The following is a 27669-nucleotide window of genomic DNA, read 5'->3' on the forward strand; positions in this document are numbered from 1 at the left end:
GACTTAATGTTAAGTAGGAAAACAATACGATGTCATGAACTTTCTAGTTTTAAGTTTAGTGGAGCATTTCTCATGACTAAAACTACCATATAGAAAGTACTATTGTGGTCAGGATAACTGAAGTTTCTACGAACTGAAAGGTCAGTAGAGTCTTCTCTTATAGATGTAAGGTGTTCCCAGAAACGGTTACAAGTCTGCCATCTGTTTCTTCTATATATAGTTTGTGACACGTGTTAACACAGAATACGGCAAATGACGCATTCAGATGTGCAGCTATAATGTCCTCTAATGTGGAAATAGGCGCAGTTAATGTGATGTTGTTTAAATGAATGAACAAAGTACAGTGGGATGTTCCAATAACGATGAAATCGTTGTCTTATAGCTCCGAGTGCACCAAATGGTGTTTACAATTTGGATTATATTTATAAGAGGCTAATCACAGAACGTGTAATAAGTAGTTCATCAATGATGGGGTCATGAGTAGTTTATAATGTTTTAGTTTAATATTCGTTGCTAACCTATTGAAGATTTATATCAAAGGGATTCTATCATTTTGACCTTTGTTTTTAGGTTGGATGGCGTTGATACTTGGTACAGTGTGTCTTTCTTGATTGTTACGTTGTTCCAAAAGTCCTGCCACTTCGGTGGTTTCGGAAGGAAAGTTCTTGTTCTTTAGAGAGCTTCTAAAAAGTCCTTTAGAAACAGTGAATTTGATTTCCTAGGGATAGAAATAATTGTTGTCTAGACAAGCTTCGCTATCAGTAGCTTTTTTATGAATGGTGGTTTAAAACGAGTCACCTGAAATATGAATATTGACGTCGAGAAATGAGACATTGGCATCGGAGATTTAGTAAGTGTCATTAAGGACTAGATAGAATTATTGATATAAGTAGATGAACTTCGAAACAGGTAATAATATTTAAAATGCCCTCAGTGTGACGGATAAAGAAGTCGAAGAAACCACCATCAAAAAATGTAGAGACGTTCCTCGAGGTAACCAATAAATAGGTTATCAAAAAAGAAGGATTTAGTTTCATGCCTCTGAAAACACCTAGAACTATCGATACACTTAGTCAATGAATTCTAAGACATTTATTGTGAGAAGTGGTAATCAGGTTAAATTATGGTTTTGATAGAAAGGTTAGTATCAATTTTCTTTGAAGAATGTTTCACAGCTATAATGGCGTCATTATGAGAAATAAAAGATTACAGTGATTGTATATCAGTGTTGAAAATGTAACTTAAAGGTTTGTTTCCTGTAATGAACGTCTTTAAAGAACGTCTGATCTGTGGTTCTAAACATAGGACAGAAGAGAGATGACCAGGTACTGAAGAACATAATCTAATAAGTTAAAACTAGAAAACCTAGAATACCGTATTATTTTATAACTCAACACCAATTCCTGTTATAAAATTACTGCAAGATTTACTTTAAAATAAATCTAAAATATATTTTCTACCAACTTTTTATAGATATGTTTCCCATAAAATTTTCCTATACGTATGTTTTACTCACCGTTTACTCCTTGTTAAATCTTCTTTTCAGTTTTTCTTTGAAAGTCTTTCCCTTCTCAAAATACTTCTTTGTATTATTATTTTATCAGCTTATTATCTTATTTTATTATTCTGCAGATTTATGTTTATTATTTTTTATATACATTTAAGTCCAATTTCAGTTGCTCTAAATTCTTGATTTTTATTTTATTACCAGTTTTAACTGTTTACCGAAAAATCTTAATATTTTACTAAACAATATTTTTGTTACCATGCTACACGTTGGACATACGTAGTCAGACCCCGTTTACATTCTAGCCATTCAAAACTTTTTTCTGAGCCTAATTTCTATATAACACGGTCTTTACTGCCTCATGAATGTATTTTATCCGAAACGTTATATATACAAAATAAAACTAAAAATATGTTTTATTCAGACATGCAAACTTATCCTTTGTTATCTTTTACAAGCTAGTTGCCAAAGCTCTGTCCACTGGTGGAATCGAACTCTGGATTTTAGCGTTATATGTCCATAAACTTTCCGTTGGCTTATCGGAGAGGATGAGCTAACAACAATCTTCCAATCACTATGGAGTTAACAAAATTCCAAATCGAATTTATTTTTTAAGTTGAGAAATGTAAACGCGTCATTAGATTTTCTTGTTGATAAAATATATGACAAAAAGAAAATTTCAAAAGCCACCTTAAAATCATATCGAAAAAAAAATCTTAATTTGGTTAAGAATAAATTTCCTTAACATCTTCAAGAAACAGTAGCTAAGCCAAAATTAATAGCATATAGATATATGAAGCTTGTTCGTGACTTTGGAAAGAATCGGACATTTCTTATATACGTCATTGAAAAACGTTTTACCACTTTCTTGGCTAGCCTCACTAACCTGGAAAGAAGCCAGGTAATAAAATTCTACTTCTAGAAACCGAAGACGACAGCGTTTCTTCCCATATATGTATATAGGACTAAACTGCTTATATATATATAAAGTACATCAAGACAAAAGCTAATGTCTTACTTTTAAGGGCATTTTATTGCCTTAGCCGTAGATATCTATTGAAGACACACTTAGAAGGCGATAAAATCTGTATCTTTTCACTACAATGGTTCATTGCACCATATATGTACATCTACATCAACACACATATGTAAAATAAAGAATTCGTTTTGGATTTCTTCACCTCTCACGTATAGTACAAATTTTAAGTATTTGGCTATTACAGAATTATTTCAGAGTTGTATTTGCAAAATTTCAAAGTTTAATCGTCTGGGGATAATGGGGTATCTTCTTCCACCTGATTTAACAGGTTACTTGTGCAACCACTCTTAACTGTATTAAAAACATTTTGTTTTGTGTTTGTTACCTGTTGTAAAATATCTCCTCACTCAGCTCTGATGCTCTACGTATTTTTAATTCTGCATCTGTCGTCTATCTAACTCATCTCTTGTTCCAAGTATTTCACCAATTTTCTCCAATTTTCTTACATATTTTAAAATATTTCTTAGTCAGATCTTCATACAAAATGTGATTGAACAGATCTTTCAATTTATATGCTAATAGACTAATAGTTTTCAATATATATATGTGGGGGTCTGTATTGTGTTATGCAATTTCTCCCTGCTTCTTTATGTTGCAGACACAGACTTTCTAGCTTTTGTTTGTCAATTTTGTAGATTTGTTTATCATTTTCAGATGCACAAGAAGCTCTAGCTATAACATTTTCATCAAAATTTTCAGTAGTAAAGGAACATAAGAAAAAATATAATTTAAGAGATGACAAAGATTTTATGCTCATTTAACCACTACATTGTCGAATAGGCTCATTGACTGATCATTTTACTTCCGCATGAAAAGTATTATTTTTCATTATATCGCATTTGATAATTATTTAGTTGGTCGTGTGCTAAATGCTACAAAATATTTCAAGCAGTTTTAACATCATATTTGAGAAACGTTTCTCTCGTAACCCAAGTCAGTTGTCTGACTTCATTGATTTTTTTTTATATTTGATTAACATATCTGTCCCTTTATGATCAATGTGCTACTAAAGTACTGGGACAACACATTGCTATATATTATTGGATCCGTCCGTACTGCTTGTAAAACCAATTGTGTACTGGTGTTCAGGTTTCATAAAAAATAAACAGCTTTCACAGAAACCAGCTGAAGTTAAACTACTAGGAGGAAAGACACTTCTGATCTTCAAGAAAGCATAGTTACTTGATACAGCATAATGGCGTGAGTGCCTCAGATATTTTCAAACATCCCTATCAAAGTCTATGTGATAATGTGCTGAAGAAATGAGAGATTGTGGTGGAGTGATTTTTTCTAATTCCGCTAATTTTAGATTAAAGAAAATTATTTACATATATTTAAATCTTCATCCCTGTACTTGGTGTGTGAACTAGAGTATCTCCAGTGAACATGATAAAAGCAGAAATAAGGTTATCCCTATGGTGAATGGGTTTGTATCAGTTCTAGCTAACTTAATCTCCTAAGTCATAGGTATAGAACAACTTATATTTTCAGTATAACGTTTCCTGTGCAATTGGTGGGGTGAGTAGATAGCTCATTTGCTAGGTCAGCTGAATATGGCTGATTAAGCTATAGAGACCTAAGTTTTCTGGTTAAGGCTTTTACCTGTGTTTCTAATTAGCTTTAATCAAAGTCTCGACTAGATTAGTCATATATTGTAATCGTTGTTTTTGCTAAATAGACTAACTTTCCAGTGTACAGCTTTCAAACTCCTTTTTTTAGTTCTGAATTTAGTTACCAGTTACAATTCATTTTCATTTTATTGTTGCTTTAGTTTAAGACGTGTTTTATTTATCTCCATAACTGTGGATCGTGTTTTTGTCTTCTTGTGTTTTATACGCTTAATAAAAGTTTCTGTATTTTTATAAACTTTGAGTAATCTCTTTCTTTCAATCCTCTTGTTATATATGGATTTCAACTACCTGTGCACAACTGTTCTCTAGTTAGACTATTTCTATGTCTTGATTATTTTCCAATTCAGGTAAAAAGAGCTCTGTTTTGGATATGGAGTGTTTAAAGGGCCCATCATCTAGCTGCCAACTGAAAATGTCAATAGATTACCTATATTGTTCCTGCTACAAGCAAAGTCAACCTTCTTGAATTAACTAGTAGAAAACAAAAAACACCAGTTTTGTTATGTGTTGGCATCACAATACTCTATGTCGTTAAGCATGTCAGTACTGCTCAGTTGTATAATTATTATTATATCATGGAAGAATTTTGGTGATGATATGGCATAATATAAAATCAATTTAGACATAAAAACAAATTTAAAGATCTTGGGTGTATATTGAAGCGAATAAGCATATGATCTGTATAACCTGTGTCAGTGTGTATCTGTTAGAAAGGTTCTGATAGCTACTATAAGGATATTTTTGTAGCTAAATGTATTTAAAATGTGGCAAATGAATCCATTTGGCAACACATGTTAATGAGAAATGTATTACGTTAAACTTTTGCAGTAGTGATGTTGGCTGTTACTAGATTTAAGGCAGTAAAGTGAAACAAATTGCAGAGCAGAAGAAGCCTGCAATCATCACTGTAGTACATCTACCAGCTAAACAATTTCTAGAGCACTTTCTTCATGGAAAGAATTAAAATAAACTAAGTATTTCTCAACTAGAAGTGACAGCAAATGTTGTAGTTAAGTCCATTTTGGTTTCACCCATTAGAAAGGGCTAACTAAATTCTATTATTCTGTCTGGGCCAGGGATAAAGCTAAAAAATTAGAATGTTGGCACATTTTGATGGAAAAATTATATCACCTTCTTGAAATGTATACTGGCTGGGAATGGTAGATGGAAATGTTCATTCCTTACTTTAGCAGAAAACCAGCAGCAAGTTTCATTTTCATTTGCTCTATCATCCAGTTACAGTAGGGAGATTAGAGACATGTTGAGAAAACTGCAATATCAGCAAGTTCATACTAGTTGGTTTGGCCGGTGACCTTTAATAGTGCAGTCACCTGTCCATGTTAGAAATAATACACGGACGAGGAGTTAAACAAGTAACTGATACAAGAGTGGCTAGGATTTTTCTCGACCACGTACTTCCAACAAACCCGCCATCCAGCAAGTTGGAACATTTTCTTCCACAGACAAACTTATGAATGCTTTAGAAGAATCGTACTGAATCCTTACAGCCTAGCCTCTGTGTTTGGCCACTGACGAGCAGAAATAGATGATATGAGAAGATATAAGACTGCTTTCAGCACGTTGGGTGGATATCAATACGCCAACTACTTTCAAGCAACTGCTCGAACTTGCTGTATAGGAAGCTATAAGTAAAATATTGATCATGAGATCTGTTGTACTACACAATGTTATAAAACCAAATTTAAACTTGATTGTGAAAAAGTGCTCAAGTAGGAATTTTTGAACACATAGTTGGTATAAACTTGTCCACAACAAAAAATTTGAAGTGTACATATTTATTGGCTTTGTATCATATTACCAATACTATGTGACCAAAATCTCGAATATAGCTGTGTCACTCTCTACAATCACCATAGATGTTTCAGAGTTCAGGTGGCCTACGAAATAAGAATGGTCATTTGAGTGGACATGTGCTTTTGTTGATGTACCACTTTTGGACTGGACTATCAATTTATACCGGCGAAACATCCTCATTATAGTGAGAATGGAACAGTGCTTTCACGAGTAAAAAATGATGTGGAACATTTATGGAAGAAAATTTATTATTAAAGTGGACCATGAAATATGAAGTTGGCTGATGAAATTTAAACATCCACAAGGAGTGAATTGTATTCACTATACAACATCAACTGAGAGAGGAACAATAAAACGTTGTCTCGCAGTTTCGCCAGTTACCAGGACCTAGTTTTTTTAGAATATTCTTTTCTAGGATAATAGGTAAAGGTACTATTGCAGTCGTGGCATCTAATATCTTATATTTCTGGAGAGAAAAACGCTGATAACATTTGGATATTATACGCCAAATCAAGAGTACTGGAAAAACAACAAAAAAGCTAATTTCTGTTATCATGTTTTCTTATATGTTCTTATACCCCTGCCATGATTCTGTAACCAGAATATCACAAGAACCACTAGACATATTAATGTTGATTATGGGCTCATGTAGCTAAAATTAATTATTCTTTGGTAGATGTAGACTTTAAAACAGATCTCAATGCAAGACCATGGCTCTTTTGGTATCTTGAATATTGAATTTAGATCTGAAGAACTGTTATATGGAGTGCTAGAACCAACTACTTGTTCTCTTCAGATGGGTGATTTATGTGATCTGAGAGTTGAACGAAACCTATAAAATGTTTTGTAAATACTGTCGTACTCATGCGACTTGGCAAAAGCTTTATAATTATCCAGTTTGAAAATCATGAACTCTATGTCATTTCTGAATAATGCTGCATTTTCTGCTCTGAAAAAGTTCGATGGGAAATTTTACCTTTGTTCAAACAATAATACATTAGTTGACCGAGACACATAACATTAAGAACCTGCCTTCATCAACCCAGAGCCTCGAACTTAAATCTAACTGATATCTTGTGGGAAATTTTAAAACAACGTAGAATATCATTACATTTCTAAATATTTTATAATAGAAATGTTGGTTTGTTTCACTATATGGTAGATGGTTAACAGGTTGATCAAGGTGACTTCCTAATCTAATAAAATGGAGTACCAGTTGCAAAATATGAGACTGCATTCTTAAGAGTGTTTTCTAAGTAATTTTATAATACTTAAACAAAATGTAGTTAAACAACTTGCTAACAATTAAAACCTCGAACAAGTAGTTCATTTGAGGGAAAGCAGTTTTACTAAGTTAAATTAATGTCCGGTTTAGCAGTTATGTTTCCATTGATTCATTCTCAGCTCGAGTTACTGGCTAAGACAGCGACACTACCCTCGAAGAAATATGTTATAGCTTATGAGCAGTCTCGTTATTTTGAATTTCGCGCAAAGCTACACGAGGGCTATCTGCGCTAGCCATTCCTAACTTTACGGTGTAAGACTAGAGAGAAGGCAACTAGTAATCACCACCCACCGCCTACTCTTGGGCTACTCTTTTACCAACGAATAGTGGGATTGATCGTAACATTATAACGACGCCACGGCTGAAAGGGCGAGCATGTTTGGTGCAACGGGGATTCGAACCCACGACTTTCGGATGACGAGTCAAGCTCCTTAACTTCCTGGCCATGCCAGGCCTGACGAGTAATTTAATACATATTAAAAAATCAAATGCTTAGATTTTCTCACTCCGTAATTCTATTTTTGTTTTCTGTTCGCTAACAATTTCAGTAACATAAAAACACAATTATAGTTGTGATTAGAAACTGGTACCTTCTTATGGCTAGTTTTAGAATGTTAGTCTTCAGACAGTAGTCCTAACTCTTTTTTGCTGCATAATTAGTTTCGGACATTCTGATGGCGGGATGCATAGTTACGGAGTTACGACCAGTACAAAACGTGCTTCATGACAATTGAAAAACAGTGATAGACGCTGTTAGCTTAACTGACACAAAGCAAACTGTAACTAGACTTCAAGTGCATGCATGGTATGTGCAGAGACAAAGAAGTTCCTTACTGATAAATAAAAATGCTAAAAACATACACATACACAAGACCAAAGATAAATTATCAATTATTTCACACTGATACCAAAATAAAAAAAAAATTCGATATGCAACACACATAAATCGGCCCGGCATGGCCAGGTGATTAAGACACTCGACTCTTAGGGTCGCAAGTTCGCATCCCTGTTACATCAAATATGATCGCCCTTTCAGCCATGGGGACGTTATAATGTGGCGGTCAATCCCACTATTCGTTCGTAAAAGAGCAGCCCAAGGGCTGGCGGTGGGTGATGATGACTAGCTGCCTTACCTCTAATATTTCACTGCTAAATTAGAAACGGTTAGCGCAGATATCCCTCGTGGAATTTTGCGCGAAATTCAAAAAGCAAACAAACGTATATATACCTTATGGTTCCATGTGCACAGTGCAATTAAAGCTTATTTTGATTGATATATTTTTTAAATTCAATACACTTTTAACTTCGTGAAATATGTCAACGTCGTGAGTACGAGCTTACTGAGACTGTCAATAATATCTTTAGAAATCGAAGTGACTAAAATTAAATATCGTAAGCCTGGTATATAAAATTCCTACTTTCACCTACCTAGTTTGAAATGGTATCTTCTGATCGGTGCCGGCGTATAGAGAACCAACAATACGGTTGGTTGATAGGGAAATATTATTATTCTCTCGCATGCCTAGCGTGACCTTCTGTTGATGTTCTGTTTACACACTAACACAGAGAAGCCTCACAGGTTGCTATGGTCTGAGAGTTATTTGGCCACATAACTTACTTTCAATTAAAGGTAAGTTTTACATTTAAAGAATTGTGTTGTATAAAGATATTAATCTTGTTCTAATATTGTAGTTCATTTTTTCCCCTCTGATCTTTAAAAGAAAGAAGATGGTTTGATTTTAATATGTGTAACGCTGATACTACTAGGTCAAATAGGCTATGTTTTGTTTATCATACATTGATGGTTTGATAAAGCAGTTAATGTGTGTAACGCTGATACTACTAGCAATAGGCCATACATACAATTTGTACTTTATGATTTATATAGGCTATTATGAGGGTAAGGTAATGTACTATAAAATAAACACGATAGACTAGTTATTGAACTCGAAGATTTTCTTGTTACAAATTTAGTCCAATTTACTTTTTTATCACTGAATAAAAATATATATTGAAGCAGTTCTAAGCATCGTATTATAACACGTAACTACACATAAAACAATACTTTAAAGGTAAAACGCATTAAAGATAGTTTTAGAAATAGGCACATGTGTTGTTTTATTCAGGAATCTAATCTGTCTTGTTTACAGATTACGAGAAAACAACGAGAAAATTGTTGTGAAAGCAGGGAATGAAATTTGAGAATGGAATATAGAAAATAAATAATATCAGAATTACTTGAGTAAATATAAGCATAACTTTGGTTAATGTGTTAGGATTTGGCCTCTTTGCTTTTGAGTTGCTGTAATTGTAAATTTTACCGAGGAAGATAACATCACTACAGTTAGAAACATTTTTTTAGCCTAGCCAAGTTTTCAAACTGTTATTTTTTCACGGGCAGTTATAAATGTATTGTTAATAAATTTTTATCAAAACACATGCATAAAATACAGCACTAATAATATACTTACAGCGTGAATATGGTCTGTAACTAGTTTGTTTTTCGTATGATTTAGAAACATTTATTCTTAGCCGAATGAGTAAAGAGTCTTGCTGAGAAAGACATAGAATTAAATTGTCGATTTTTTATTTGTATTAAGGTATACAATGATAACAAAGTTTACTACTGCTAACATTTTATTGATGTGTTGGTTTCCTTTGAATTTTTTCAGCGTTAAAGTCGTTGCAAAAATATTTCATTCGTAGTATAGAAACATGACCTTTGGCGTGTGTTTTCTTATAACAAAGCCACATCAGATTATCTGCTGAGTCCACCGAGGGGCTTCGAACCTCCTTTGGCGTGTAATGGCTTATCGATATTATAATTGATACTTACTTTAACCTGCAATACACTGTTAGCAATAGTAAACTTTGCTATCCTAATGTGCCTTAATACGGATAAAAATCAACTATTTAATTCTCTTTCTCAGCAAGACTTTAATCATTCGGCTACGAATAAATGTTTCTAAATAATACGAAAAACAAACAAGTTACAGACCATATTCACGCTCTTAGTATGCTATTACTATTGTATTTTATGTATATGCTTTGATAACAAATTATATAAACGATACATTTATAATAACCCGTGAAAAAAATAACAATTTGAAAACTTGGCTAGGTGAGGCTCAGAACTCAGTGTATTCGGTCTGTAAATCGAAGTGTTTATGGTTAGAGATTCATTTCGTCAATGTCCTACAGTTTGGAGCCGTCGGTGCACTATAGAGATGAGACAAGGATAATCTCGAAGTCGACAGTTTATGTAGCTTACTAGCTGCCATCCTTCTAGGGTTATCACTTCAAAATTTTGGAGAGCTATGCAGAGATATCACTTGCGTAGTTTTGCTAAAAAGTCATCAATAATCTGCCTGTGATTTTTATAAACTATTTGGGTTGAATTTTCTTTACATATTAAATCTATATGGCTTTCAAACTTATTTGTTAGGTAAAATAAAAGACGTTCCACTAAGTTACCTATCACGAATTTTCCGCTCCAACGAGAAACTTTAAAACATTATACAGTACTGTTTTCCATTCGAATGTTTTTCAGAAAGGCCGAGTAAATGTATTTAATCATTCAGTACTACACAATACGAGCCTTAAAAACCAATTATTCTTTAAATTTGTGTTAAGATAAAACAACTTTCGTAGACAATATATAGTATTTTTAACATTTTTATATGATAAATTAAACCTTTATGGTTTTAAGAAAATATTTTTTGGATGAAACTATAATACTTTGAAATGTGTTAAGTGTATACAATAATATAAATACATCTGTTGATACATATACATTAATGTGTGTGTGTATATGTAGAAATATATATATTTATATTTTGCACAACAACGCACACAAACTGTAAAATGTATATAAAGATCTAAAACCTTAAGGTCTATATAAGTAAGGTCAAACGTTCTATGTATTCACGTGTTGTCACTGACGTAATGTTATACCCTTATATTTGTTTTCAAGTAAAGATGAACTGATTTCAGAGAAGTATTATGACTCATCAAACACTTTTCACCAGAACACTACTTTTACATCGTCACAAAAATGTACGAATTTATTACTATGAGAATTGCTTTGCGCAACGGAATAGTAAATAAAAGTTCTGCAAACAGGTGAAGCTATTTCAAGTAATTTATTCCTTCTACCGGGCTAATGAGGAATGTTGGGTGTACTCGTGTGTGTGCGTAAATAAAAATGGTTATTTTCACTTGTAAGGTATTCAGGAACAAATACTAGCAGAAAAATGCTCTGTTCAGACAGCTGGCTTTAGTTAAAAATGCAAGGGCAATAATTATCAGCTTCTTAATCGTAAGTCATCAAAGGCTTGATTGTCTGAAGTCTCATTATATCTGTTTTGTATATTGCGCTACATGTCAAAGGGCGGTAGTTCCGTGTATTTGAGGCTTTAACAACGTGAAAGTGTTTTATACTTTTTGCCCCCCTCCCGATAGCTCATCGATAAGTTTACAGACTTACAAAATAAAAATCCGGTGTTTAATTTCACGAGATAGACAAAGCGCATATTGCCCATTATGTAACGTAGTGCTAAAACTATCAGTTACTCTCCCATCAGTGATTGAAATGTTATATCTTTTTCAAAATATAAATCTCACTTAGTGTAAAAAGCTCTAACTTGTAATAAAATATCAGTCTCTGTATGGTCAAGTGGTTAGAATGCTCGACTTGTAATCTGAGAGTCGCGGGTTCACCCTATCACACCAAACATGCTCGCCATTTCAGTTACATGTTTAGAGACTGGTTTCGATTACAGGGTTGTCAAAAAGTTACTTCACAGCTGATATAGTTGGTGTTATTTAGTTGATACTAAAGAAAGTGTTATGAAGACAATTAAAATTAATCTAATTATTATTTGGTAAAAGAGTAACCCAAGAGTTAACGGTTGGTGGTGATGACTATCTGCTTTCCTTCTAGTCTTACTCTGCTAAATTAGGGACGGCTAGCGCAGGTAGCTTCTCGTAACTTTAAGTCTCTTATATTCTAACATTTGGAGACTAAGTTGCACGTGCAACTTGTAAACGTCTATTTAAGAACGTTCGACTTCTTCCTTTTCTAGTAAGATTGTCCTTTTCTATAATTACTGTTTGTTTGTTTTTAATCTCGCGCAAAGCTACACGAGGGCTATCTGCGCTAGCCGTCCTTAATTTAGTAGTGTAAGACTAGAAGGAAGGCAGCTAGTCATCACCAACCACCCCCAACTCTTGGGCTACTCTTTTACCAACGAATAATGGGATTGACCGTCACATTATAATGCCCCCCACAGCTGAAAGGGCGAGCATGTTTGGTGCGATCGGGATTCGAACCCGAGACCCTCGGATTACGAGTCGAACGCCTTAACCCACCTGGCCATGCCGGGCCTATAATTACTCATAACAGTTATTAATATTCTAAGTTAAATTTATTTACAAGCCGTTTCAGATTTAAGAATAACTGTGCAATTTCAACTAGGTTTATTAACACATATAATAGTGAGTAATTTTGAAATTTCAATATTTGTCTCTTTTTTTAGTTATTTCGGGTTCGAGGATAAGTGCAGACCCTAGACTGAGTAACTGTCCACTAGTATGTAATAGTTGAGTAACATTGGAATTTAAATATTAATCCATTTAACTCATTTGTGATCCCCAGCGGGACAGCAGTATTTACTGACTTACAACGCTACAATCAACAACAACAAGTACTTGATCATTTGTTTAGAAACAGCTGTTGTATTCTACCAAGAAGATAGAAAAGAGTATTTGACATATAAATGTGGCTCTAACCGTTTGAAAAAGACAATAAAACTGACACTCAGTTTTCAGTGTGCACTTTAAATGTAACGAGAAGTTGACAAAAGATATCCTGTCAAAAAGTATTGTTCGTACTAGAAATGTTGAATTTCTAAGGAAGGTACGTAATCATGAAAATGTAACGCGTATTTTTTTTTTTTTTTGCAGAACGCTTTGACACAAGGGAAGACTAGATAGACCCATAAATTTTAATAAATATGTAAGTTTTAAATCGAAGAATGCTATAAATGTTATTTGAACTAATGTTAGCTTTATGGCAAGTATGTTGGTCAGAATGACCAAGGTTATACCTTATGATACACCGCTGAACACACTCCGCTTTTTCATATATGTATCATAAAAGTGACAGGCAATTCCGCTATTCGCTTGAAAAGTTGCCGTGTAGGCGATAGGTGCTTTTGACTGGTTGCCCTTCCTCTGGTCAGCAGTTCGATATTAGAAACAGGCATGCTTGAAGTTTGGGGTTTTTCATCTGGCTGTTTAGCCCATGTATCTTAAAATATACTGTTCTAATTATAGATACCATGTACACATTTTTGTTTCTATATTATCGATTACTAGAAGCACGAATCATATACATCATATTTATAGAGATTCTCATGTTCTTCAACATACAGAATCTGAGTCAGAGACGTGTATCAACTTGTATCGTTTTCTTTAGATGTTTTATGTTCTGAGTTGAAGCTCAAGTTACGCCTTTCTTGTAGAAATTCTATTCGGAATTAGTTTTTCCTTACGAAATACGATAAAATATCGTCAGGTTTTCAGAACGACTGCTATTGGCATAACTAACTCCAGTCAAAATCGTATTATATGACTACTTTAAAAGCGCTAAATTACTGCTTTGTGAAGACAAGTTTGCCTGTAATTTTTGTCCACACACATGCATACACACTGTTCAAAGTAAATCTCTTAGGATTAGTTGTGAATTCCACAAATTTAATCATTTTAGAAATTGTACCGTGAAATTCATAAGAGTTCTATAGGGAAACAACCAGAAGCTGAATTAATGAGTTATGTTACAGGACATCGAAAGTGTAATGTAAGCTACAGGAACTGTCTTGTAAAAACATAATACAGAGTTGTTCTAATAGGTTAGTCATGTGAGAAGATCAAGACTACCGAGGATTTTTAGTGTTAGCTAAACTGTTTAATATATGAAAATCGTCCAATAGGAAACTTGGTGTTGACTTCTGGTGGAAAAGGATGTATTGAGCCGATTACGATATTGAATAATTTGGATTGTTTCACGAGAATGTGAAAAGTTGATTTGATATGAATAATAAAGTTAGAAGACCCGAAGTTATTTTAATGATAGGAATAGTCGTGTAGTAATATTGAAAGGTTATTGGATGGCGTGTTTATTTCATAACTTTTCGTACAAAGCTACACAAGGGCTATCTGTATTAGTTGTTCCTAATTTCGAAGTGATAGGCTAGAGCAAAAACAACTATTCAACACCATCCACCATTATTTCTTGGTCTTTTTTCTACCACCTATTTGTGGGTTTAACCATTGCGTTATAACACATTCATGGCTGAAAGAGGGTTGCATGTTTGGAGACTGAATTCGATTACAGGGTTATCAAAAAGCTATTTCACAGCTGGTATAATTGGTACAAAAGAAGGTATTTTGAAGACAATTAAAATCAATCTAATTATTATTTGCTTCAGAATATAAGACGTAAGCTGCGTTTTAAATGAAGAAGTTGCATAATCACTCCCCTCCCTCTTTGTTCATTTTCACAGAATAAGACGTATATATGTTCATTGTTTAAACTGTAGCAAGTGGATATGAAGCAGTACTAATTTTTTTTATCTTTTTGGATTTTGTTCGCAGTGGAAACATCAATTGAGGCTGCTGGTGAGAAACAACCGAAAAAACAAGAGTCTAAAGAGCTGTAGTTACTAAACCAATAACCAGAAAATGCAAATGTGAAAGTAGAAATATAATCTTAAGTTGTTTCTGACAGTTGTACCCCGTTTGGTGGGCTTTCTAGTAACCTACAACTACACACGCCCTTAAAATAACGTTTGTTATGGACAGCAAATGTCACTTATTGATAAGACAAGAACACTTTATATTGGTTTATTTTGGGTTTAAGTTGTTGTATAAGTAAGGCTTCTTTAATTTTGCGTTTGTTTATGTTTGTTTCTTTATTTAGTATTTGAGTGTTTTCTATGGTTATGTTGTGTTTATTTGACTTGCAGTGTTCGAAAACTTGTGAAGGTGACTTTTTATGTTCTTTGAATCTGGTTTCCAATTTACTACTTGTTTCTCCAATATAGAAGTCGTGGCAGTTATCACATTGTATTTTGTAAATAATGTTGGTGTGGTGTTTGTCAGTGTAGTTTTTACATAGTATAGACCTCAGTTCTGTGCCTGGGTTTTGAATAAATTTGGTATTAACTGGAATGTCATATTTTGTTACTAATTTTTGCCAAATGTTGGTTATTTGTTTGCTGATGTCAGGAATATATGGTATACAGCAGTATATGGTTTCATGATTTTTTGATTCGTGAGATATATTTACTTTAGTTGGTTGATTTTTGCTTTCTGTCTAGGTGTGTGCGTATAATGTTTTCTACGGTTTGTGGAGGAAACTTATTGATGTTGATGAAGTATTGTTTTATTTTGTCTAATTCATCGTTAATTTTATCTGGTGAGCATAGTTTTATGGCTGTGTTTATTTGGTTTCTTAGTATGTTGAGTTTTTGTTTTGTTTCATGTGCTGAGTCCCAAGGAATGTATAGTCCAGTGTGGGTGATTTTTCGGTGGATTTCTGTTTTGAAAGAACCGACACACAATTCAAAATCGATGCAAGTCCGTTAACTGTATACCGAAATGTTCTGTTTGTTTTTTCTTTTTTATAATTTCGCGCAAAGCTACTCGAGGGTAGCCGTCCCTAATTTAGCAGTGTAAGACCAGAGGGAAGGCAGCTACTCATCACCACCCACCGCCAACTCTTGGGCTACTCTTTTACCAACGAATAGTGGGACTTACCGTCACATTATAACGCCCCAACGGCTGAAAGGGCGAGCATGTTTGATGCGACCGGGATTCGAACCCGCGACCCTCGCATTACGAATCGCACGTCTTAACACACTTGGCCATACCGGGCCGAAACGTTCTGTTCATACAACTATAACATTATGACTTTCAAGAATGAAAATGGTCGATGTTGTAATGAATATCACTATGCACTATTAGTCAAATGTTACTTAATTTTTCTAAGGTATAATATTAACGACAATACATTATTTCTCTTAATACATTAATTTCCCAATCGTTAATTTATTGTAACTTCTTTTTTTATTTTGATCAGGACTCATCGGACCAGTTAGTGGATCAAATGAGTACGCGTGTCAGACAGTCATAAAATGTACTAAGCATGTGTATCGCTAATGCTTGTAGTCATTTTAATTACAAGATCGGAAAGTTAATAAAAATGTTTCTACATCTCGCCACTTATCTAAAAATGAAGGTGATCTTCATTCTAGTTATCCCTGTAAGTAATGCGGAGACCTACGTTTCGTCCTACCTTCACCATTTTATAATTTTTATTTTGTGGTGGATTTAGTTGACCTTTGCCATTCCTTTAATGAACATTTATTTCAGGATTTGAATAAAAATACCGAAAGATTGAGTACACAATTTTTTTTTTCAGAAAGATCTGCACTAGATGCTGTAGCAACGTCCAACACGGTTTCAATAATCAGTGTAAGTATAGAAATACAACAAAACATACGACTTTAACATAAATTACTAAATTTTAACCAGGCCAATGAGTAATAATATTCTACATATGTCTACCAAGTTTCATCAAAATACTATAATATTATAAAGCAAAATAGTGTGAAAAATCGGTCCCCATGTTAACAGATAACGACTTTTTTACCTTACTGTGACCTTGACCTTCTTAAAAACTAAGAATTTCTGAGTTTAGACATAGTATAAATGTATACCAACTTTTGTCTAAATCTATTCAGCTATTTTTGATAAATCTTGCTGGCAAACACGCACAAACACAGGAATGAAAACATAACCTCTGTCCAACTTTGGTAGCGGAGTTAATAATGGTTTCGTGTTTTGTAACATATATTGCTCGTCCAAGAACTCTCGGTAGACTCAGCAGGTGACTCGATGTGGCTTTACTATAAGAAAACACACACACACACCCTATAAGAACTTCCAAATTCTTAGGACGTCTGACCACTGTGGCTCGTCATAAATGTGTCGAAATCGTGTAAGAGCTATAACGTCTTACATACAAGCGATATTATATTAAAAACTAGCTTAAGTGCTTTAAGTATTATCTGCTTCTTTACAACTATTTAATAAAAATTCAGTTTGTGTCCCTAACTCCTCCTAAACCGCTGTTTACATCGACTTCTAAATTATACCAAACGAATCATCTGGTCCTCGAGGTTTTCACAAAGATAAAAACTTTTCACCTAACCCCTAAGAAAACCCGTATATTTCGTGAAAACACTTGTACAGGGATTCTCCAAAATGATGCACCAAATTTGGCATCGATTTACAATTAAGCACGTAAATAAGTAGGTCTACTAATTGCTGTTCGTAACGTGGTTATAGTAATAAAATATGCATTATAGCGGTAATAATCAGTAAGATGTGAAAGTACAAAACAGTAGTTCAAGCATTAAATTTGAAGTGTAGCCGCCCTATAGATGGGAACCAGAGGGCCACGAGTGTGGTAGATTCATCCACGTGAATCTATAGGATTACTGCTTATGTTTTGTAACGATATAATTTTGTTTCCTGGATGGAAGTAGGTTTTTAGTTATTCTGTTGGCCTTATTAAGATGCAACTACCCAGTTCACAACTATCCATGTACCATGAGGGCATAGATAGATTCAGAGAGTTTTGGACTAAAAAAAAGTAGCTGGGTCGTAGCTCTTAATAAGTTATTGGTTGTAAGCACCTTCGTTTCCACAGCAACGTTCTTAGTGAATCTGTGAAGAGTTGGATTTACCCGACTCTAATTGGTTGCTTCTATGCATTTATTCATAATAAAATATTATGCTTTTATTTTTCTAATTAGAATAACTTTTTATTGCTTGTTTGCCTTGTCAACGCGTAAACTTGCTATAAGTAAAAGTTAGAAATAGGATGGATAAAACTATATTGGTGAGTAATACACCTGCAAACTGTTAGAGAACTGTATTGTGAATCTGTGGTTCTGGTGTTAGTATCCCATTGCTGCAAAACAAAGTTTGTTCTGATTGTGTTATAAGAGTGATAGTCAAATCGCAAGAGTAGCCGAGAAGTTGGTGATGTTAACTGACTACATTCCCGCTAATATATCACTGTCATTGTAAAATCAAGGTTGGCTAGCGCAGATGCTCTCGCGTAGCCTTGCGCGAAATTCAAAAGAAATTAATGATAAAATAGTCACGTCATTCATTGATACTTTTTAAAAACGAACGTACTACTTGTATTATATAACACTGTCATTCAGCAAACACAAGACATTACAGTGCCATGTGTTATCTCCGGCATTGAAACGCAATTTACTTTGCTTTACTACGAACAGAAAGTGAAATTATAGAGCTATTTCTTTTCGAAATTAAATGCTACTTTTCTACGATGTTGAACTCGGGTAATGACAAATAAATGCAGTTTTACATTAAAATAATAGGGAATAACTAGATTTTAAAAGTAAGTTTTAATATTGTTTACAATCAACAAATTACTAAGTAATAATGTCTCTATTTTATACCATCCGCTGAAGCTATGTAAATGCTTATCTATTTTAAGTATACAACTCTCAGTCTAAAATTTCTTGCCCCAAACATATGTATCAAATCTATTAAAAAGAAACCCAATAATATTAAAAGGAAAGCGTTATTAGAATACGGAACTGATGTTTATAGCAACATCAAAAATTTAATCTTGTATTGGTTGGAGAATAAACTTACCATGTAATAAATTTACTGAATATTTTGAAAATCTAAATTTCGATCTTAATATAATTATCGGTGATGCTGTATTCCGGGAAGTCTGTTAATTGCATTGTGAAATATCATTGGAATTACAGTAAATATTATTCTAATATTTTCTAATACAGCATTTCTATTCCTCATTGAAGTAGCTAAAAGTGGTGCGTAATCAATAGAAATAATTCCTGCATGAAGGCTATTAGTATTGTATGTACACTAATAAACAGTTGATCTTAAGTGACTTCTTGCTTCACTTCTACGTGTGATGTTTGTTTAAATGCCAACTTATAAGTTGATCCATTCGATTTTTTCCAGTGTATGAAATTTCTAAACATATTGGTTTATTGTTTTAAATATATTTAAATTATAAACTTGCCGAGTGTATTTATTGTGTTTTCATGTAGTGAACCTAAAAGTGAATTAGAAATGTTCTTTTTTCACACATCTCTACAGCTATTCAAGAACCTCTACATGCACTACTGAAACCTCCAGTCACGTGAGTTATGTCATCCTCTTTGGTAGTCTTTGGTTTCCCACTCATCGTACCTCTGATGTTTTTATTAACATCAACTAACTACTCCTTTCTTCTGGTAAAAGCTGAACCTCTGTCATTCGTTAGACCACGTTACCATCACCTGTCAAGTAAGGATTTGACTTGCGATATTTATATTATTTCACTCACTTTCATAGTTTTGTATTGCAAGCTTTATTTCGTTTTGCGAGTGCATCATATACTTTTGAATCCACTTGGAAAAGGAACATTAGATTAATACATAGGAATAGTACTCTTAAAAAGTGAAAAGACAAAAATAAATGTATTAACCTTTATCAGGATTACCTTCTGTACTAAAACACTTGCAAAAATATCGGATGTTACGTCAAACACAAAAAAGTGTAAACGTTTGAACTGAATTCGTCTACTTAGAAAATCGTATGAATGGTGACATCAGATATTTAAAACACGATATACAGTCTCTGACTGATAAAAAACACTGCGATAAACTTTAGTGTTATAAAAAATCAACAAAATAAGCTGATCAAAAATATTAGTGTTATTTATGGAATGTTCGTTGCTAACTGTAAGTTGTAAATTTCATTTCAGTGTAACGTGGGGTAAACTCAGTTGAACTTTAAACTATGTCAGCCTTTTGGTATCAATCTTGGTGCTTAGAACCTGATATTATTCAATTAAAACTTCGACATTTTGCAGTTAAAACTTGTAAGTTACTTGCATTAAATTATTAGAGAAAAGAAAAAGGATCGTGTGAAATGTGAAAAGATTTATGTGCATAATTAATTTTTGACATTAGAATATTGTCGAACATGCAGTGTTCTAACAAACAGTAATTTGTGACACTGACAATTCAGCAGCCTGCTGTTCACTTTTTATTAGGTTCTCGTTGTAAAACCGATTATTAGGATTAAATAATATAGCATTATTTTCTTGTATTTAAAGCATTGTTTATAATAGGAGTAGTTGTCAAAAACCTACGTTAAACGTTATGTTCCGAATCTTATTTTTTAAGAAGTAGTATATATATAAGCATATTAGTTTACATTGCGTGTCAAAATCTATACTATGACTAGCATAATAATGCAATGATGTGCGCAGTGCCTCGAAGTGGGGCAAAAGAGAAAACGGGATGGTATTATATTTCTAATTTCTCATGTGCATTGTTTCTTTGTCATTATTAAAATAACTCAGATGAAACTTGGAAAGTTATTAGGTCATTATTAATAACAATAATAATGAGAATCCTTCATGAGATATAACTGACGAGCAACTCGTACTTCACGTAATTTGATATGGTAGCATGAACTGTACATTTGCCGAAAGATTTACCATTTGTGTGGCGGGATCATTAATTAGACGCGATTTAAAGGGCAGTAAAAAGTAAAATTAACTATAAACAATTGTATATTAATGGTTACTTTGTGGTAATGAACTCGGGTCACATTGAGCTAGTCCATAGCGAAAGGGTTGATTCGCTTCATCCATGTACTATTCCGTCTCATTTCAACCTTGATCTTACACGACGTTTTAAGAAAACGGTTTGTTCTTTATCCTACCACTTCTTTGTTGCTGTAAGTGTTTATTGTATCTAATGTTGAACCTATCCTTTCTGAAAAGCTTCGAGACTACTGAAAGGTAACGGGATGATTATGAGCCCTCCTGAAAAGATGAGAACCCGCTTTATCATTATTACAATAAGTGTGAAGAAATGAAACCTGAAGAATGTTTTTAAGATAAATCTCCTTATTTCTAATTCATTATGTAAGATTATGATATAGTTGAGATTTGTGTATATTCACAGATGTTGTTGTGAAGATTTAACTTAACTCTGGCAAAATATTTTTCTACTCAGTCTGTTCTCTTTTCTTTCAAACCCTTTGCTGAACTTATCAGTTTTTTGGCAATGACATTTGTCACAATATCATAGTTTTTGTATTTCATCTCCAGTAGTAAATTGTTTTTTGAAACCAGTTGTTCTTACTTGAACATTTCATTCGTAATTAAATTTGATATGTATTTCAGAATAATCTGTTTGTACTTAAGAACAAAGCTACACAGTAGGCTATCTATGCTCTGTCCATCATGGGTATCGAAACCCAATTTCTAGCGGTATACTGCCGCAGACATACCGTTGTGCCATTGGGTGGCGGGCATTTCATAATAATCCATAAATCTTAGTTCGGCCTTGTAAATGAAGAAATGTGTTACAAAAAACTTTTTACGTCTATTTTTGTTTTCTACTCTGTACTTTGTAAATTAGCAAAACAGTATTGACTGCAGGTTTTTAAATACATATTCCCCTTCGCAAGTTATGTAATTTCTGCAATGTCGCAAAACTGTGCTTAAAAGCTTAGTTGCTAAGCAACTAATATAATTTGCCTATGTTATGCTAAATGTATTTTCTTAAGTAAACGAAGAGACCTTAAAACTATTATTATGACATCTATTTACGTGGCTTTGACCCAGTAACCACACTACTGCATTATAGATTTATCGTATGGTTCAGGTATATACGCACTTTTATTGTTGTTTAATAATGTATATATAACTTTCTTGTACGCTTCTCAAAAATCAATCAATTCATAGAAATTTGAGAGTAAAGTGTAACGCTTATTATGACAATATATTCTGTCAAATTGAACAAGCCATGCAAGAAAAACAACTTTAATATGATTAATTTTATTTATAGTAACAGCTTTATAACTCTGTGTCTGGATGCTACTTTTTGAAAGACGTTTACTATTTCTTAGTAACTATTTAATAATGATGACAAAAGTTTACACCTTTACGTGTTCACAACTAAATGAACAAGAAAGACCATTTTATTTCATTGCGCGAGAATAATGGATAATAACGTAGAAATTTAAGTACTCAAAATTAGAAAAATGGAGTGAGTTAGTGCAGATTACATAACTGAATCTGCAAACTTACAGTTTGAAACAAGAATAAGACTGAACATAATTTAAACAAATTAAAATTAATATTTATTAACAAAAACAATCAAAGCCAGGATATATCGCTTTTGTTGAAAATTAGGACTTATTTGACTGAAGAACGTGTTGATCCTCCTCTATTTCAGACATAGAAAACATAGCCTAATATAAATATTCTATATCATCCCTTATAGTATGCTGTACTATCTACATGTCTGATGGTCATTACAATAAAAACTAAAGAAGGAAATACCCTCAAAATATTACCTGACCCACCAATGGGAAATATCACTGTTCACATTTACACAGAATATTCTATTCTTTAGCAGTCTTTCTCACGAGAAAGTGCATGCGCCACTAAATACGAATGATCCAGAACAATAGGTAACATAGGTAAAAATAAGTAAAAAAATTTCTTAACCTGAAGATGACTTAAGAAGGTTGAAACGTTGTTCTGTACTTTATTGTAATTAAAGTTTTAAAATCCATACCAGCCGTCTTTATAATACAATTTCTCCGTTACTTTTATGTGGGGAAGAGGAGCTAACCTTTTGTAGTTACGCTACTATCTCTTTCCCAACATGTTCGTTTTCTTCTTGCACGTGACTTGGGCTGGATGACGCTGGGACACCTTTTGAAATGCATGGCTATACTTAAACATCAAGATTGATTTCCTTAGCGTACCAAATTCGTCTAATTCCAATATGATATAATCTTAATAAGAAAAGTAAAACAATTGATAAAGGCCTGGAGATAGGTATTCAGACTGCTAATATGGAATACAACTAATATTAGATACATCTTTCATCACGCTGCAAAATATATCTGCTTTAGTTTTCTGACTCAGTGGCAATCTGTCATAGATTGTTTTCCAAACAAAAAGTTCTAAAAAATAAGAAGCTAAATGTGGAATGTCGAAATGAAAGACACAAGACACGGCGTTTAACACGTAAACACAAATACATTTATTCTTTGTTACGTATAAGTATGACTCTGCATAATGTCATTGATATGAGTTACGTTCTTGATATCAAGCTGTTTGAGTTAACACGCTAGTTAAATGAATCAGAAAATCTCGGAATGTACGAAAAATTCAAAAAGTTTATTTTCCTGTCTTTTATTTAGTAACAAATCCTGTAAATCCAGTTTTAATTGACGTCATTCAATGATACGAGTTCAGCTTAGAAACAGAATGCTTCTCTTGCCCTACTTTATTATTATTTCCATTGTATTCCAAGTTTTCCCTTAGTAGAACTTAAATTAATAATAATCTAATAGAAACCGTTGTTTTTTAAGACAATAATCATAGGAAGCAATTCTTTGTCCTGGAATATGTTCTAAAATATTTAATTGTACATATTTTTTCTGTATTAGAAAATTTTATAAAATACCTAAAAAACGCGATTACTCTTATTTAGGATTACCTCCAGTATATCTTCTAATCTGTATCTTAAAGTAGTATGCCAAAGGCTCACAGTTAAAAGGTTTGAAATTTACAGTTGTTTGAAACGTAGCGATGATTAATCAAAAACGTTCCAAATTTCATGTGATTTTACAGGTAAGGAGCTGAAGCCACAAAAAGCACGTTATCAATATACCAAAATGTTGAACATACAACGTCCATCTCCTGTAACGACCGAGCCTCAATTTATACGTGAAGTTTTGCCATTTCTGGCTAAGTCCATAAAAGAATCTGATAAATTTCTACTTTTGAAACAAGTAGTACCAGAAAAAAATAAAAATTATTCAGAACCCATCCACGAGAATTCTCAAGAACATGGGATTCACGTTGCTAGCTGGAGATGGGAATATGTAAAGACACCTTTTATTTATACTGCTTTTGTTATTATTGCTGGACTTTGTAAAGTGGGTGAGTACTGTTGAAGCATAAGAGCGTTATTTTTTAATTGTTTTGTAGTATGTATTCTCTGTATAATTCATGTTTTGTTTTGTTTTTATGGTGTGTGTTTGTGTTGTGGTGCATTTTAATTTGAGATACTCCACTTTTATTTACTTTTTATTCAGTCTATTATTTATGCGTATTAATTTCTTTAATACGTTCGCTGCTGTTAATAATATAAATAATTCCTATCTTTATGCCAACCACTTTTTTTTACTTAAATCAAGTGTGTAATATTTATGTAGGTAACTATACTATGTGTAATTAGCTAATTGAAGCCACTTCTAATATATGATCCATCTGTGTGTGACGCGTTTCGTGTCTAAAAGTTCGTTGTGACCTACTGACTGGGCATATGATAGCAATCGTGTTAAGCCTTACATTTATTGTAGCTTACTTTTACGTAATTTGAATAATTACATAACTTTCCACCATTTACTGGTCTGCTCATCCGTTTATATGACGTGTGAACTTGTGCGTCGAAATATCGCAGGTAATTCGTAGCCTAGTGGAAAACGTACCAAGTTGAGAATTGAAAGGTCTAAGCCTTAAACGTTTATTGTGCCAACAACTAAGTACGCGGAAGGTAATGCTAACACATTGTACTCTCTCGGATCATCAGGTATAAATTAGGGTCAGCTAAATTCTGAATCACAGAATATTTGACCATCTGTTTAACCCATGTTTCCTTTAAGCTGCCATTCAGATTGAAAAATTCAAAAATACAAACGTAACTATAGATGCCTGTCTTTCAACATTCATCTAAATACATATTAATATACGTTTTTTTGTGTAGACTGTTTTTATTGAGTCTGAAATATACGATATCCGTTAAAAGTATACACTGGAGCTTCGTCTGTACTCTCAACAGTAAAAATGCAAATCACGACACTATTTGTTAGAATACAAAACATTTCTATGTAAAAATATCTCGAAAAAAACTTAAGCATAAATTCATTTATAAACTTTTCCGATACTTTTTTATTTTCTTTATATTGTGTTTTAAGCCTAAGAATTTCTATTTTATTTATATATTTGTTTGAATTTTAACAATGGCGTGTGTGTGTTTTCTTATAGCAAAGCCAAGTGAGGCTATCTGCTGAGCCCACCGAGGGGAATCGAACCCCTGATTTTAGCATTACAAATGCATAGATATACCGCTGTACTAGCAGGGGGCGTTAACAATGGCATTTAGACATTTTCAGATTTATATATTTGTTGTTATTTTATGAAACTGTTTCCTCGATATTTTGATCAGCATAAAATTTTAGTCACAGCATTTCCTGTACTACGTTTTTGTATGCACATTGGTAAACACAAATTTTAGCGTTATAAGTCTTCGTTTTTACCGCTTACCCCTGTATTAAGGATTGTTCAGACCTGATTAGCCGCCCCAATTTCATTTTGAGACTATTTTATGCAGTAGTAAACTTAAATTTAAGTATGCTAACATTCCTACATAATAGTTGGCAAGTAATTCAATTAGTTTCGTGTGCTATGATTAGTTCTGAAAAATCTATGCTGTGTTACAGTGAAGAAGACATGAGAAAGTATAGTCTCTTTTGGCAAGGAAAACTTTACTGTTTGTTAGAAAGCCCTAAGTTACTTTTTCTCTATTCAAATAAACTGCCCACATCACCCTATTATTATTACACAATTTGTGACGAATTCTTAGTTTCTTTCATCTGTAAACTAGAGGGCAGGTATTTAACCAATAGTACCTATCGCAATTTCTTGGACTACTCTCGACTGACTAAATAGAGAAGTTTTATGGCCGACTCACGGCCACACATTACTGAGGGCGTTTTAATGGCAACAAGTCGCAAGCCATCAATAATCGGATCCACATTCCAGACATGTTAACCAATAGGTCACGCGAGATCTCAGTATGTGATGAAGTACACACACATATTTAAGTCCTGAATGAAAGTTCTGTAACATCTTGAAACATACGTAACCGTATGTCTTGATAGGGCGGTGTTAATCGCCTTCAAACAGTTGTAGTAAAGAGCTGTTTAGTGGTTATATTGTTTTGTATATTTTCGTTACATATGTTTCTTTCGATACATAAACCAAGAAAAATCGCTGCGCTAAATCAGAAAGCACATTTTATCAGGAAGAACTAATGGTTGATATGAATTGTTTTTTTCATGACTAGCCAGCTAATGAGCTATATTGTAACTCCTTAACTAAATATTGTTACGTATTAAAATTTATTTCGGACCAGTCTCCGATTTATTATGTTACACACGTCATGCATTACTATTTCAAATAACTGGACATTTGAATTTTAACTTGGAATTTAATTAAATGTTAATATATATTAAATTCGTGATATTTGCAAAAACAAGATTGATACACATACTTTTTTTTCTTAACACAAATATATTTTAATATACAAATAATAATACAATTTATAATAATGGTTATTGCTAAAATTTATTAAAATGCTGGTTTATATACAAGATTTTAACAAACTTATAAACAATACTGAGTCTTATATTTGGTCTAGCTAGAACTTTATATTTTATCTACGATCCATGTTCACGAGGCCCAAATTACTTTTATGTTGATACACAGGTATACTTCGTTCGATGGGAATGCTAGCTAACTCTGTTCTTGTTTGGCCTCATAATTTTACCAACTGACTTTTTCCAAAGAAGATATTTAATATTCACGTAGAAATACTGACGTCCGAAATTAAGTCACTGAAGTTGAATGGTTTGTAATGTTCGAAATCTCTAAACGTTTCTGATTAAATTCTATGGTTTTTCTGTGAATAAGCGTTAATCACAATTATAGATTCAGAGACGTATAGCACACTGACTGTAGCTGACCTATAATATTCTTCTTCTGTCTATCGGCTAGATGCTTTTATACGACTCGAGTTTCTCGAAGTTTCAACAATGTTCAAAGAGAAGCTAGTTTTATTATGAAAAAAATGTTGATTCTTACTCTAAAGAATCTTCTATAAATTTAAATAACAGGCGGGACTTGCGCAATACACAATGTATGCCACATACACAAGAAAAAACTATAATAAAACAAACGTATGTATTAAACTGTATAACGGTAAATCTGTTACATAATTAACTAATTACTTAGTATATTGTTGTTCTGATTATTTTTACTCTTTTACACCATAACTGGATAGAGACGTTAAGTGAATTTACGATTAAAGGCAGAAGTTAATTTTAGTATAAAATCAGAAAAACAACTTACTCCGAACATGTTCACTCTTTCTCTTTCTATTCGTTGTTCAAA

At 33.2% G+C, this 27669-nt stretch overlaps 1 pseudogene across 1 annotated transcript in view; it reads left to right on the plus strand.

The window, feature by feature from the left end:
• Positions 1-8769: 8769 nt before the first annotated feature.
• Positions 8770-27669, plus strand: part of LOC143223062 (Na(+)/H(+) exchanger beta-like) — an 83678-nt pseudogene continuing 64778 nt past the window's right edge. The window contains exons 1-3 of the transcript XR_013012641.1: positions 8770-8907; positions 19512-19700; positions 24064-24375. The product of XR_013012641.1 is annotated as a Na(+)/H(+) exchanger beta-like (transcript). The remainder of the gene's footprint in view (positions 8908-19511; positions 19701-24063; positions 24376-27669) is intronic.

Source organism: Tachypleus tridentatus, chromosome 8 (assembly GCF_004210375.1).
Source record: "Tachypleus tridentatus isolate NWPU-2018 chromosome 8, ASM421037v1, whole genome shotgun sequence".
NCBI classification, from domain to species: domain Eukaryota; kingdom Metazoa; phylum Arthropoda; class Merostomata; order Xiphosura; family Limulidae; genus Tachypleus; species Tachypleus tridentatus.